Source organism: Macaca nemestrina, chromosome 18 (genome assembly GCF_043159975.1).
Source record: "Macaca nemestrina isolate mMacNem1 chromosome 18, mMacNem.hap1, whole genome shotgun sequence".
NCBI classification, from domain to species: domain Eukaryota; kingdom Metazoa; phylum Chordata; class Mammalia; order Primates; family Cercopithecidae; genus Macaca; species Macaca nemestrina.
In genome coordinates this window covers 70,277,689-70,292,368 of record NC_092142.1, presented here as the reverse complement: position 1 = coordinate 70,292,368, position 14,680 = coordinate 70,277,689, and the positions used below count along the sequence as shown (strand labels likewise).

The window sequence follows — 14,680 nt, the reverse complement described above, 5'->3', positions numbered from 1 at the left end:
CTCTGGGATGCTTCTCTTAATATTACACCGGATGAAAAGAAAAGAAAAGACATCCCACACCCATCTTGCCTCTCCCTGTCCCCACTCTGGCTGTAGAATCCCACACTGCCAGCCCCCATCGCAGCTACTGCTGAAGTAATGGGCACTGTTACTAGATGGCAAAGTTCTAGCTGGGCTAATTAAGCAGACTGAGCTAATAACCTTCCATTTTGGGACCGGTGTTATTCATAATTTAATGTATTGCTGCTGAAACATTAACCTTTCGACAACTGGCATGTTGCCCACAGCGGCCCAAGTGCTGACCATCTTTCAGTAAAATGAGTATTATTGTTAAAACAGGTATAAATCATTCATGGCTGCAGCTTTTGTGTCAGACCCTATGTGAAAATAAGCAGTAAGCTGGGTAATTTATTTACCTTTTGGTGATTATTTTTTATGATTTTATGATCATATTCAGTGATTCATAAACATTGGCCTGGTGCCATTTGGTAATCATTTTACATTTTAAATATTGTGTGGCTGTTCTGCTTTTCATCTTTAAAAACTTCAGGATTGATACCGGGCAACTTAATTCAAACACAAATGCAATTTCATTTGAAAGAAGGTGGTGGGTAGAGGGGGGAAAAGAATCCCGGCCCCTTCATTTTAATAAACCATTTTCAACAGAGCTGTTAGGAGCTTCCACTTGTTACAACATTGCACTTACTGTAGCAAACTTTCTTTGAAGTTTAACACACAGAGGGTGCCTTGAAATCTGAATAAAAGCACAGGAAAACAGTTAACAAGCTTCTGGTTGGAAAGATGATGTGATTGAGCCAAGGGTGGAGAGAGGCCTGGAGATGCTGGCCCCAGGCCAAGAAGGTTGGAAGCCACTAGCCCTCCTCCCAGCACCTGGTTGGGGAATGTGATTACAGTCCCCCAGGGACCTGGAAACTCTTTACTGCCTGCCTGCCTGCCTGCTGTGGCCGCCTGCCCTGAACTGGGCTCCATAACCGTTCCAGAAAGTAGCTTTTGCTCCTTATGACACCAAGTCAGTGCTGGAGGATGGGCGGTGGCTGGGTCTTTCATTGTCTGGGAGCTCAGGGGATCTCCCTCCATCTCGCAGGCGCTCTTACAGCATCCCTGCACATTTCTTAAACCAGTGAAAACGCAGATGTCTTCCTATGTAATAGCTGAATCTGAACTTCTTTTTTTTTTTTTTTTTGAGACAGAGTCTTACTCTGTCACCCAGGCTGGAGTGCAGTGGTGCGATCTCAGCTCATTGTAACCTCTGCCTCCCGGGTTCAAGCGATTCTTGTACTTCAACCTCCCAAGTAGCTGGGATTATACGTGTGTGCTACCACGCCCAGCTAAGTTTTTAATTTTTAGCAGAGATGGGGTTTCACCATGTTGGCCAGGCTGCTCTCGAACTCCTGACCTCAAGAGATCCACCTGCCTCGGCCTCCCAAAATACTGGGATTACAGGGGATTACAGGCGCGAGCCACCACACCCGGCATTCAAGCTGAACTTTTGATGGTGGGAAGGGAGTGGGACAGGAGGAGGCAGAGAATGGGACATCATGTTAAAACTCTTCGTCAAGGCAGAAGCATGCCCGGAAGTAAGCTTGCCTTTAGAACCTCAGTTCATGTCAGGTGTGCTGGCACAGAGGGGAACTCAGTCAAGAAGACTGGTACCTTTGCCCAAAACATAGGAGATAAGATCTTAAAACACAGTCATAAGTATGTGCTGTAAAGAAACAGCCACAGGGAAGCCAAGGCAGAGGAGCAATATTTTTTCTTCCCTTCCCTTCCTCTCCTCTCTCCTCTCCCCTCTCCCCTCTCCCCTCTCCTTTCTCCTCTTCTCTCCCTCTCTTCCTCCCTCCCTCCCTTCCTTCTTTTGAGGTGGGGCCTTGTTCTGTCACCCAGGCTGGAGTGCGGTGGCACTATCACAACTGTCTGCAGCCTCAGCCTCCCAGGCTCAAGCAGTTCTCCTGCCTCAGACTCCCAAGCAGCTGGGACTAGAGGCGCTTGCCTCCCCACCACACCCAGCTAATTTTAATTTGTTTTTGTAGAGACAGGACTTGCTCTGTTGCCCAGGATGGTCTTGAACTCCTGTTCTCAAGCAGTCCTCCCACCTTGGCCTCCCAAAGTGCTGGCCATACAGGCATGAGCTGCTGAGCCTGGCCTAGAAAGATTTCTTTCTGGACGGTTTGAATAGGGTTAGCTTGACACAGCCCTTACTGTCTTTTCTAACTTGTTTATTTAATTTCCCATGTATAGCTTTCATGACTCTTCAACTGGATTATCTGGTTTTAGGTTTTACCTGCATTTATATATATATATATATGTGTGTGTGTGTGTGTGTATATATATATGTATGTGTGTGTGTGTGTGTGTGTGTGTGTGTCTCAAGTTATTTAATTTTTCATTGTGGTAAAATATAGACAACATAAAATTTGCCATTTTACTCATCGTTCAGTGTACAATTCAGTGCTGTTGATCACACTGGCAATGTTGTGAGACTATAGCCACTATCTCTTTCCAAAATTTTTCGTCACTCTAAACATAAACTCTTTACCCATTAAGCAATATGTCCTATTCCCTCTTCCCCCCTCCCCATGGCCCCTCCAGCCTCTGGAAACCTCTCATCTACTTTCTGTGTCTATGAATTTGCTCTTCTGAACATTTCATATAAATGGTGCTGTGCAATATTTGTTCCTTTGTATCTGGCTTCTTTCACTGAACAAGTTTTCAAGGTTCATCCATGTCATAAGATGTATCTAACCTTAATTTGTTTTATACCAAATAATATTCCACTGTATGCATATACCACATTATGTTTATCCACTCCCCTGATGATGGACGCTTGGGTTATTACTCCCTTTTGGCTATTGGAATAACGTTGCTGTCAACATGAGTGTGCAAGTATCTGAGTTCCTAGTGTATCTATGTTGTTTTTTCTTTTTTTTTTGAGATGGATTCTTGCTCTGTCTCCCAGGCTGGAGTGTGGTGGCGTGATCTCAGCTCACTGAAACCTCTGCCTCCTAAGTGATTCTCCTGCCTCAGCCTCCCTAGCAGCTGGGACTACAGGCGTGGGCCACCACGCCCAGCTAATTTTTGGATTTTTAGTAGAGACGGGGTTTCACCATATTGTTCAGGCTGGTCTCGAACGCCTGACCTCGTGATCCACCCGTCACAGCCTCCCAAAGTGCTGGGATTACAGGCATGAACCACCGTGCCCCGCTTGTTTTGTCTTTGAGATGGAGTTTTGCTCTGTCACCTAGGCTGGGAGTGCGGTGGCACGATCTTGGCTTACTGCAACCTCCACCTCCTGGGTTCAAGTGATTCTCCTCCCTCAGCTTTCTGAGTAGCTGGGATGACAGGCACATGCCACCACACCTGGCTAATTTTTGTATATTTAGTAGAGATGGGGTTTTGCCAACTGGCCAGGTTGGTCTCGAACTCTTGACCTTAGGTGATCCTCCCACCCCAGCCTCGCAAAGTGTTGGGATTACAGGCGTGAGCCACTGCACCCGACCGTATGCCTATGTTTCGACCATCACGTTATTTTCATCTGATCTACCTTTATCTTGGATGCTCTGTTGGCTAGCTTGGCAGAGCTGGCCTGGGCACAAGTGGCGAAGCCATTCATGCCTGGGAATTCCTCTCTGGCTGTCAATGCTGCCGCTTCAAAGGACTTCCTGCAGTCATCCTCTGGCGTTGCCACGGCTGCTGCCGGTTGTGAATTCTGCACCAGCAGCCTCCACCCCCTAAATTGGACTTCATAAAACAAGCTGCTTCTCAGGTATGCTAAAGAACAAATTAAGAAATAGAATCACCTGGGATGAGTGAAATTCCCTTTCAATCATGTCAGCCAGAGCAGAGGTTGTCATGAAATTTGATGTTAGGGATTTATTTCCTAATATACAGTCTAAAAGGGAAAACAGCATAAGAGCTGAAATGTGAATTGGATGTGTCTATAGAGTGTGAATTGGATTCAAGACAAAATATTGTGAATGGTTAATAGGGTCAGTCTAAGTATACTTGCTGAAATAATCTCTTGGATATGCAAATATTCTGAGAACTACACTGTCAAATAGCTATTGTATCCTCTTATCTATGTGTTCACAGAACGGCTACATGTTACAACAAATGAAAAATGTGAATTTAAAAAATAATGTCACCCTAAAATAATACTTTACTTTGAATAGTAATTTTTGTTGTCAGAGTTTTTTATTTTTGTCACACCAGACGGTTAGGTTCTTACCACAGCTTTATTTGGAAATATTAAGAGATAAGCTCTGGCCAGGCGTTGTGGTTCACACCTGTAATCCCTGCACTTTGGGAGGCCGAGTCAGGTGAATCACCTGTGGTCAGGAGTTTGAGACCAGCCTGGCCAACATGGTGAAACCCCGTCTTTACTAAAAATACAAAAATTCGCTGGGCGTGGTTGTAGGTGCCTTTAATCCCAGCTACTCAGACGGCAGAGGCAGGAGAATAGCTTGAACCCTGGAGGCAGAGGTTGCATTGAGCTGAGATCATGCCACGGCACTCCAACCTGGGTGACAGAGTGAGACTCCATCTCAAAAAAAAAAAAAAAAAGAAAAGAAAAGAGAGAGATGAGCTCTGTGTGTCCTGCTCTCAGCAGGAAGAGACATGGGGTGGGAAGGGGAAGGAGAAAGCAGGAACAGGCCAAATGTTCAGAGTCATCTGGGGCATCCAGTCCACGATATGCATCAGCCATGCCTTGGATTATCTTGGAATACCTTGGAACTACTTCTTCTGGCTACCTGGGGCCTTCTCCGTGGAATCCCTTTCCTGGGAACATTGTATTGTCTTGAGGACTTGAGATGCTATTTAAATGTTCACCATCTCACTATGGGTATCAGCCCATTACACATGAAGACAGGGTGGGGTTGGGGGCAAGGGGAATTCAGGTGAAAGATACCTGTGCTGTTGACAATTCCGGGGCTCCACCATTGAGCCTCTCATTAAAACCATTAGGAAGTAGCCACACGTATTGGGTTTCATTCCATTTCTTTTTCATTCCTTTTCCTAATTTCTGAGAGTTGAGCTAGTTGAGCAGAGAAGGAATAGACAGTGCAGAGAAGACGGACAACTGACGGATGACCCTGACATACTCTAGAACAGCCTGAAGCCAATGGTAAGTACTCAAAAACACCTGGATCTGATGAACAAATAAACATCAGCCACTAGGACTCAAGAGCTGAGATGATCTGACCAACAGGCGTGCCTTTTTCTTTGATCTAGCCCAGGTTTGCTGGGTTTGATTAACTTTGCAAATCTTTGGCAGAATTTGGTTCTCAGAAATATCAGGAAGTGGCGGAGTGCAAGAGAGCCCCTTCACCATGCTTAAATGGAAACATCTCCCAGTTTTCTGATTTCCAGGTTAGAATTCAATTTCCAGGAATCCCCTCCTTCCTTTTTTTTTTTGAGATGGAGTCTTGCTCTGTCACCCAGGCTGGAGTGCAGTGGTGCAACCTTGACTCACTACAACCTCTGCCTCCTGGGTAACCTCCACCTCCCAGATTCAAGTGTTTCTCCTGCCTCAACCTCCCAAGTAGCTGGGATTACAGGCACCCACCACCACGCCCGGCTAATGTTTGTATTTTTGTAGAGATGGAGTTTCACTATGTTGGCCAGGCTGGTCTTGAACTGCTGACCTCAGGTGTTCTGCCCATCTCGGCCTCCCAATGTGCTGAGATTACAGGGGTGAGCCACCGTGCCTGGCCAACTTCCAGGATTCTCTAAGAAAGGATTCTGAGAATTAAACACGGAAAACAAGGAATCCCCAGCACCTGACTGCTGCTTTCTGCTTTATTCATGTCCTTAGGATCTGCCATGTCCTTACTCTGGTGCTTCAGGCCTCCCTCACCCCCTTGTTCATTCTCAAACCATCTAAATCCACCTGTTCCGAATCCCATCAGCTGAGTCCCGCTTGCCTTCCTCTTGGCCAATCTAATACAATCTTCTCTGCTTCACTTTCGATTCCCCTCCATCCCATTTGCACCATTAGAGCATTGCAGCACCATTATATCTCAGTTGTGGCCCATAAACCATCTTCTCAAAATTTCAAAATTTAACACAAATTGATGAGCCCCATTCAAGATCTACTGAATCAGAATTTCTAAGGTAGGCTTTGGACTCCTCAGCATCACTCAGAAATTTCAGAACATTGTCTTTTGGCACAAGTAATATAATTACCATGTTGAAAGGTACTGTTCTATTTTTTTGAGACAGAGTCTTGCTCTGTCACCCAGGCTGGAGTGCAATGGCGCGATCTCGGCTCACTGCAACCTCTGTCTCCCGGGTTCAAGCAATTCTCCTGCCTCAGCCTCCTGAGTAGCTGGGACAACAGGCACCCGCCACCACGCCCAGCTAATTTTTTCTTTTTAATTTTTAGTAGAGACGGGGTTTCACCATGTTGGCCAGGCTGGTCTCGAAGTCCTGACTTCAAGTGATCCACTCACCTCACCCTCCCATAGTGCTGGGATTACGTGCGTGAGCCAGTGTGCCTGGCCGAAGTTTGGCATTTCTTCCAGATTCTATTTCATGTTCAGATTTCCTGCTTCTTGACTTCCTTATTTTTGTTAATGACATCACTGTTTTGCAGACCGTGGGCTTCAAACCTCAACCTTCCAGTCCTCCTCACCTAGTACGCCGCCCCTTCCAATATGCACCTCACTCTAGCTGGGTGCTACCTCTTCAGTAATATTTCTTCCATTCTCACCATTTTTTTTTTTTTGAGACAGGGTCTCCTTCTGTCGCCCAGGCTGGCATGCAGTGGCGCCATCTTGGCTCACTGCAGCCTCTGCCTCCTCGGTTCAAGTGATTTTTGTGCCTCGGCCTCCCGAGTAGCTGGGTTACAGGCACCTGACACCACGCCTGGCTAATTTTTGTATTTTTAGTAGAGACAGGGTTTTACCACGTTGTCCAGGCTGGTCTCAAACTCCTGACCTCAGGTGATTGGCCCGCCTCAGCCTCCCAAAGTGCTGGGATTACAGGAGTGAGCCACCGTGCCTGGCCGCTTCCATCCTCACTTCTGCTCTTGCAGATAAAGAACTTGGAAATGTTCACATGAGCTCACTCACCTCAAGATGTCAAATGCTGCCACTTCCAGTATCGAAATCCAGGGTACACACTGCCCCTCTTTTCCGGCATCCGTCTGCTTTGTGAAATACGTATCTCTGCATGCTTTTCTATTTCTTCCACTAGACTGGAAGCTCCTGGAAGTGAGGTTCTTCAGGTCACCTTTGCTTTTCTCTAGCATAGGACCTTATGTATGGTGCTTTGAAAACTATTTGTTGAATTGAATAGGTGAATTTCTTCATTGCAGGCCCACTGCTGACATGTAGCGATGTGTGTATAGATTTTTGACCTTCCAAACACTTTCATAAGCGTAGCTAGCCTTTCTGTCTTTGGTATTGCTGGCTGTCAATCTGCCTGCATTCGCTAATATGGAAATTTGAATAAAAACACACAAAAACCACCATCTGAGTTTGAGGTGAGAACCCCAGCTCTATTGCTTATTGGGTGATCTTTGGTAAGTTCCTTACCTCTCTAAGCCTCAGTTTCATCTTCTGTAAAAGGGAAGTAATAATAGCACCTCTCTTATAGGTTGTTATAAAAGTCAAAAGAGACAACAAACGTTAAGTACTTAACATGGTTCCTGGCCTAGATCAGGCACTCAGTGAATGGTAACCATTGGGTACTGGTGTTCCTACATTTACATCTTTGGTTTTTTTTTTTTTTGAGACAGAGTCTCACTCTGTTGCCCAGGCTGGAGTGCAGTGGTGCAATCTCAGCTCACGGCAACCTCCGCCTCTCAGGTTCAATCGATTCTCCTGCCTCAGCCTCCTGAGTAGCTGGGATTACAGGCATCTGCTACCACCCCCAGCTAATTTTTTATTTTTGGTAGACACAGGGTTTCATCATGTTGGCCAAGCTGGTCTCGAACTCCTGACCTCAAGTGATCCACCCGCTTCAGCCTCCCAAAGTACTGGGATTATAGGCATGATCCCCTGCGCCCAGCCTATTATCTTTGAAAAGGTCTCTACTGGCTCCCAGTTCTACTGGATAAGGCTTAAAATCCTGGGCCATGAGTATCTCGGGTTCCCAGCCTTGTCTCCTGTCCTTACTCATGTACCCCAATGTTGGGCACCCCAAACCAGACTTTGCCTCTTCCTTCAACAAGCCCTGTGCCCTCACACCACTAGGGCTGTCCTCCAGCAGTTCCCTCCTCCCAGAGGGTCTCTCCTCCCACTGGTGGCCCACAGGAAGATGCTTGGCGAGAATTAATTACTTCCTTATCCTTATTTCCATAGCTCTCTGAACCTTCCTCTATTACAGCACTTTCATATTGCAGTACGGTTAATTTGTTTTTGTATCCAAACTCCTCTGTGAGTCTGTGAACTCCTCAGGGTAGGAATCATAGCTTATACCTCCTTTTGGCCCACTCATAGTGCATGAACATTCTAAGAGTCTGATTAATATTTTCCGGGTTTCCTAAAATGTGGAGATTAAGCATTGAGTTACCCAATGACTGTGGCAGTAACCTCAATGCCTGTCCATCTGGAGACCTCCTATAACAGTCTGGGTGTAGGCTTTTATCTGTAGGCCTCTTTACAGAGACATTTTAACATAGATCATCTTCCTAGATCTTCAGATAAAACTAGGCTTGTTTTGGCAGATATGGCGGGAAATAATGTAGTAAACCAAGGCAAGGAGTTTAGTGATTTGGCCAAAGTTCCAAACGAACTGAAGACACTGATTCCACTGGTCTATCTCCCTGTCTCACGACTTCCCATGGAAGCTGTGTGATGGTGGCCTCCAAGGAAGAACTAGCTAGGCATCTTTGGGACAAAGTAAATTGACATGTTAGGTTATGAAATGCACCGATCTCCACCCAGACTGTTATAGGAGGTCTCCAGATGGACAGGCATTGAGGCCACTGCCACAATCATTGGGTAACTCAATGCTTAATCTCTACGTTTTGGAATTATGTGCTCCCTATGTATTTATTTTATGTATTTATTTATTTGTTTTATATTTTTTGTGATAGAGTCTCACTCTGTCACCCAGGCTGGAGTGCAGTAGCATGATCTCAGTTCAATGCAACCTCCACCTCCTGGGCTCAAGTGATTCTGGGGCCTCAGCCTCCCGAGTAGTTGGGACAACAGGTGCGCGGCCACCACGTCCAGCTAATTTTTGGTAGGGACAGGGTTTCGCTATGTTGCCCAGGGTGGCCTCAACTCCTGGACTCAAGTGATCCACCCACCTCAGCCTCCCAAAGTGCTGGGATTACAGGCATGAGACACCATGCCCAGCCTCCTGTGGATTTAAATATGACCATTTGGGCAAATCTCTCAGTGAAGGAGTGGGGACACTTTCTTTATGAGAGACTCCGGGGGAGTATGTACCACATGAGGCTGGTTCATAGTTCACAGGCTCAGCTGTATGAGCATAATGGGAACACACAGGGTCTCTAGAGAAGAACCTCTCAGGGCCTCGGTTCACCTCAGGTGTAGGCCTGATCCTGTATCCTCTTCACCTGGCTTTTTCTTTTTTTTTTTATTTTAAAGGGCATACTTCTCCATTTATTTAGTTCTTAAACTGTTTTTATTATTATCATCATTATACTTTGTTCTATGGTACATGTGCACAACGTGCAGATTTGTTACATATGTATACGTGTGCCGTGTTGGTGTGCTGCACGCATTAACTCGTCATTTACATTAGGTATCTCTCCTAATGCCATCCCCTCCTCCCACCCCACAACAGGCCCTAGTGTCTGATGTTCCCCTTCCTGTGTCCAAGTGATCTCATTGTTCAGTTCCCACCTATGAGTGAGAACATGCAGTGCTTGCTTTTCTATCCTTGCGATAGTTTGCTCAGAATGATGGTTTCTGGCTTCATCCATGTCCCTACAAAGGATGTGAACTCATCCTTTTTTATGGCTGCATAGTATTCCATTCACCTGGCTAACTTTTTAACATGTGGCTCAAAAGTGGCTACTTCAGAAGCCTTCCTTGGCCACTCCTTCAACCCCACCATTCTCTCCCCCATATGCTCCTACAGCATTTTATGTTCGCTTTCATCGTCATATGGCTGAGTGATCAAACCCAAGTCTGTCCCTCTCTTGACTGTGAGATCCCTAAAGGCAGGGACCTGTCAAGTATGTTTGTCACTGGACCATTCTGAGAAGAAAAAGTGATGCAAGCATACTGCAGAGGGAAGAGGACTACAAAACAGCAAGCTACTGCAGCCGTCACTCACTGTGCTTGGTGATGAACTCTTGCACATATATACCCTTGGCCACTGTTTTCTTTAATAGTCAGTTTTTTGTTGCTGGGCAGGGTGTGGTGGCTCATGTTTGTAATCCCAGCACTTTGGGAGGCCAAGATGGGAGGATGGCTTGAGGCCAAGAGCTGAAGACCAGCCTAGGCAACACAGGTTGCTAGCTATGCTTGTGATTGTGAAAGTGTTTGGAAGGTCAAAAATCTATACACACATCGCTACATGTCAGCAGTGGGCATGCGATTAAGAAATTCACCTATTTAATTCAACAAATATTTTTCAAAGCACCATACATAATATATATACGTGTATATATACATATATGTGTGTATATGTATGTACATATATGTATACGTGTGTGTGTATATATACATATATGTGTGTGTGTGTATATATATTTTTTTCCAGGCCAGGCGTGGTGGCTCTAGAATTTCTAGAGAATGATCTGGTAACTGTTTCATGTGTATTTTTCCCAACTTTTTCCTGTGCACATTCAAACATAAGTGAACGAGGATGTGAACACATGCGTGTGCATAGGTTTCATGTGTATATATATAAAATATAATACATATTATATATATACACACACACACACATATTCATCATGGAAGCCCTGCCTTAGAAAGTTTAAGTAATCAAAATGTTTATCAACTATCCATTGACACACACACACATATATGTGTGTGTGTGTGTGTGTGTATATATATATTTTTTTCCAGGCCAGGCGTGGTGGCTCAATCCCAGCACTTTGGGAGGCAAAGGCAGGTGAATCACTTGAGGTCAGAAGTTTCAAGACCAGCTTGGCCAACATGGTGAAAACCCGTCTCTACTAAAAACACAAAAATCAGCTGGGCATGGTGGCGGGCGCCTGTAATCCCAGCTACTTGGGAGGCTGAGGCAGAAGAATCACTTGATCCTGGGAGGCGGACATTGCAGTGAGCTGAGATTGTGCCACTGCACTCCAGCCTGGGTGACGGTGAGCCTCTGTCTCAAAAAATAAAATTAAATTAAATATTTTTGTTGTTAATTAAAAAAAAAAAAAAAAACCATTTCACTGCCATGGCTTTCCAGGTCAAAAATTCTTTTCGTGGCCCTCATGATCATCATGATCAAGATTCCTTTAGATCCAGCTTTTCTTCTACCCCTTCATCTCTCCCATTCCCTATATGTACGTGGACCCCCTTCCCTCGTCCACAACTCTTACCTCTACGCTGAGCAATACATGCCGCCTGGAACACCAACCTCAGAGCCAGGGAATCCTCTCTGCCATGCAAAACACAGTTTCAATGTTTCTTGGAAGCCGTCCCAGACCCCTCGTCCCCATGACATGTTGGGGCTTCTCTTAGTTCCCTGAGCTTTGGCTACTGCCTGACTTTTCTCATAGTATTCCAATGATTTCCGCCCATTTCCCTCAGTTAGAGTGCAAGATCCTTAGGAGCAAGGATCTTGTCTTGTTCTTTTTCTTCCACACCCACTGCTGGGTTCTAGGTGGCTGGATGAATTGTAAAATAAGAATCTGCGGAATTTAACATTCTTTTATGGTGGTGAAGCTTCCTTAGCTCTGAGAAGACTTTAAATGCCCATGCTTTTTTGCATGGTGTCAGTTTTTGGGCTCCAAGACTTTTGTTCTAGCAGGATGAGAACCCAGGATTACACAAGATGGAAGATGTACAAACTCTCCCTCTCTAAGGGTGAGTGCTCTTAAAAGGCTACAAAGGGCCAAGCAGTCAGATGGCTGCATGTCCTATCTGATATCATCCCTTTATTGTGCCCCTGGGCCTGGTCAAATCAGTCATCCCAGCTCATATGACATTTGCAGCTAGTTTTATGCAAGATGCAAAATCTTGCACAGCAATAACTAGAGAGGCTGTTGTAATTCTGTGCAAGTTGGAAAAAGCCAGGGGCCAATTTGGCCTGTGTAGATGTGACTTTGTCTCCAAGTTCCCATCATTCATCATGGAAGCCCTGCTTTAGAAAGTTTAAGTAATCAAAACATTTATCAACTATCCATTGACAATAATGATGGTGCCCCTGCGTATATTAGTCAGTCTAGTTCCAAGGGTGTCCTCATGTGACAGTTATGTAACAATGCACTTGGTCACCATGTGGGTAATGACAAATGGGTCAGGACACTGCTGTTGTATCAGGCATTAAGTTTTGCTAATGGATGGGACTAACAATCCATCTAACTGGTTAGCAGGTGAGTCACTTGTAATATCAAAAAAGCAAGTATTTAAGTATGTATTTTAAAATTCATTCCTCTTTAGGCTGGGTGCAGTGGCTCATGCCTATAATCCTAGCACTTTGGGAGGCCGAGACAGGCAGATCACTTGAGGTCAGGAGTTCGAGACCAACATATCTCATACTGTCTCTACTAAAAATACAAAAAAACTAGCTGAGTGTGGTGGTGCACACCTGTAATCTCAGCTACTCGGGATGCTGAGGCAGAAGAATTGCTCAAATCTAGGAGGTGGAGGTTGCAGTGTGCCAAGATCATACCACTGCACTCCAGCCTGGGTGACACAGCGAGACTCAGTCTCAAAAAATAATAAAATAAAATAAAATAAAATATAAAATAAAATAAAATTGATTCCTCTTTAGTTTTATATATTTCATATCAAATCTTATTGAAAAAAAAAAAGGATATAAGGCAGCTTCAAAGACAAAAGGAGATCCACGTTAGAGGTGGGTGTTTAGATATAAGCCCTTTCTGCTCAAACGACAAATGTTGTCACATCTGTGTATGACAAGATATCACTTTACTGGGGCATCTGCTTTCCCTGACTCACCCAGCAAGGTTGAGAATTCCCTCCTCCGCATCACTCCCGTGCCTGGAACAAACCTGTTCTGTAGCATAGCTCCTATGGCGTTTTGAGTCTTTATTCCCATGCTGTGAGCATCTTGAGGGCACCATGCTTATTTGCTTTGGAACCCCATGCACCTAGCACAGGTTTTCAATCAAGAATGATGATAATGGGCTGCGTGTGGTGGCTCACACCTGCAGTCCCACTTTGGGAGGCCAAGGTAGCAGGGTCGCCGAGCCTAGGAGTTTCAGGGCAGCCTGAGCAACATAGTGAGACCTCGTCTCTATAGAAAATTTTAAAAATTAGCTGGGTATGCTGGTGTGCCCCCATGGTCCCAGCTGCTCAAGAGGCTGAGGTGGAAGGATTGCTTGGGCCTGGGAGGTTGAGGCTGCAGTGAGTGGTGATCACGCCATTGCACTTCAGCCTGGGTGACAGAGCAAGACCTTACCTTAAAAAAAAAAAAAAGAGAGAGAATAGTGATGATGATGAGGAGGAGGATGACGATGAAGAGGAGGAGGATGTATATTATTTTGTGTTTGTTTGTTTTGAGGGTATTGCTCTGTCGCCCAGGCTAGAGTGCAGTGGTGGGATCACGGCTCACTGCAGTCTCAAACTCCTAGGCTGAAATGATCCTCCTACCTTAACCTCACAAAGTGCTGGGATATGCCCCGTGGATGTATATTATTGTGTAAACTAAATTTTGGATCTCTCCTCCTCCCTCTAGATCCCCTTCTCTGCTGGTCCTGGAGCACACCCACCAGTACCTCTCTGGCCCCCTCCCCATCAGGCCCTGTGGAGTGTGGGGCACAGTCCTGAAGTGACTCTGGCTTTCTCCACTGCAGTTCTAACAGGGTTAAAGTTGAGGTTTCTAATCACTCCCATGAGGTCTTATTACCTGTTGATTAGGTCCTTTTGGGATCAGCATCAAACCGACAACAATAATAAACACTCCTTTCATTGGAACTCAGTAATGACCCTGCCTGCCCTGCAGGCCTGGTGGCGATGGGGAGGGGCCCTGGCCATTATGGGGCTGGAAACAGCAGCCCTTGGTAGGGGCGTTTGCCAGCAATTTGGTGGCACAGCAAAGAGGTGCAGCTAACAAGCCGATAGGCACCGGTTGGGGATTTCTGGCTGGCCGGAGGCACCCCTGTTGTTCCAGCACAAGGCTCTTTGGAGAGGACCCTCCACAGCCAGCCTGAGGACTTGAGAGACGGAGCTGGGTGGTCTTTCCGCAGGACTAGAGGAATTTCTAGAGAATGATCTGGTAACTGTTTCATGTGTATTTTTCCAAACTTTTTCCTGTGCACATTCAAACGTGAGTGAGTGAATGAGGATGTGAACACATGCGTGTGCATAGGTTTCGTGTCTTTATTACAAAAATGCAATCATAGGAAACATTTTGTTCTGTAAATTGCTTTTTTGTTTTTTTCACCCAACAATCTATCTTGGACACTCTTCCATGTCATTCTGTTGAAGAGCTTCATATTAATCCAGATCATGAACAAAGCCAAATACATTTTACCCACATAAATGTGATTGAACATTTTGACCATCTCCACCCGTGTCTTGGTATTACAAAT

At 45.4% G+C, this 14,680-nt stretch overlaps 1 protein-coding gene across 1 annotated transcript in view; it reads right to left on the bottom strand.

The window, feature by feature from the left end:
* The window catches only part of LOC105491339 (zinc finger homeobox 3), a 482,043-nt gene that overhangs the window by 315,102 nt on the left and 152,261 nt on the right, over nucleotides 1–14,680 (bottom strand). The window lies entirely within an intron of this gene.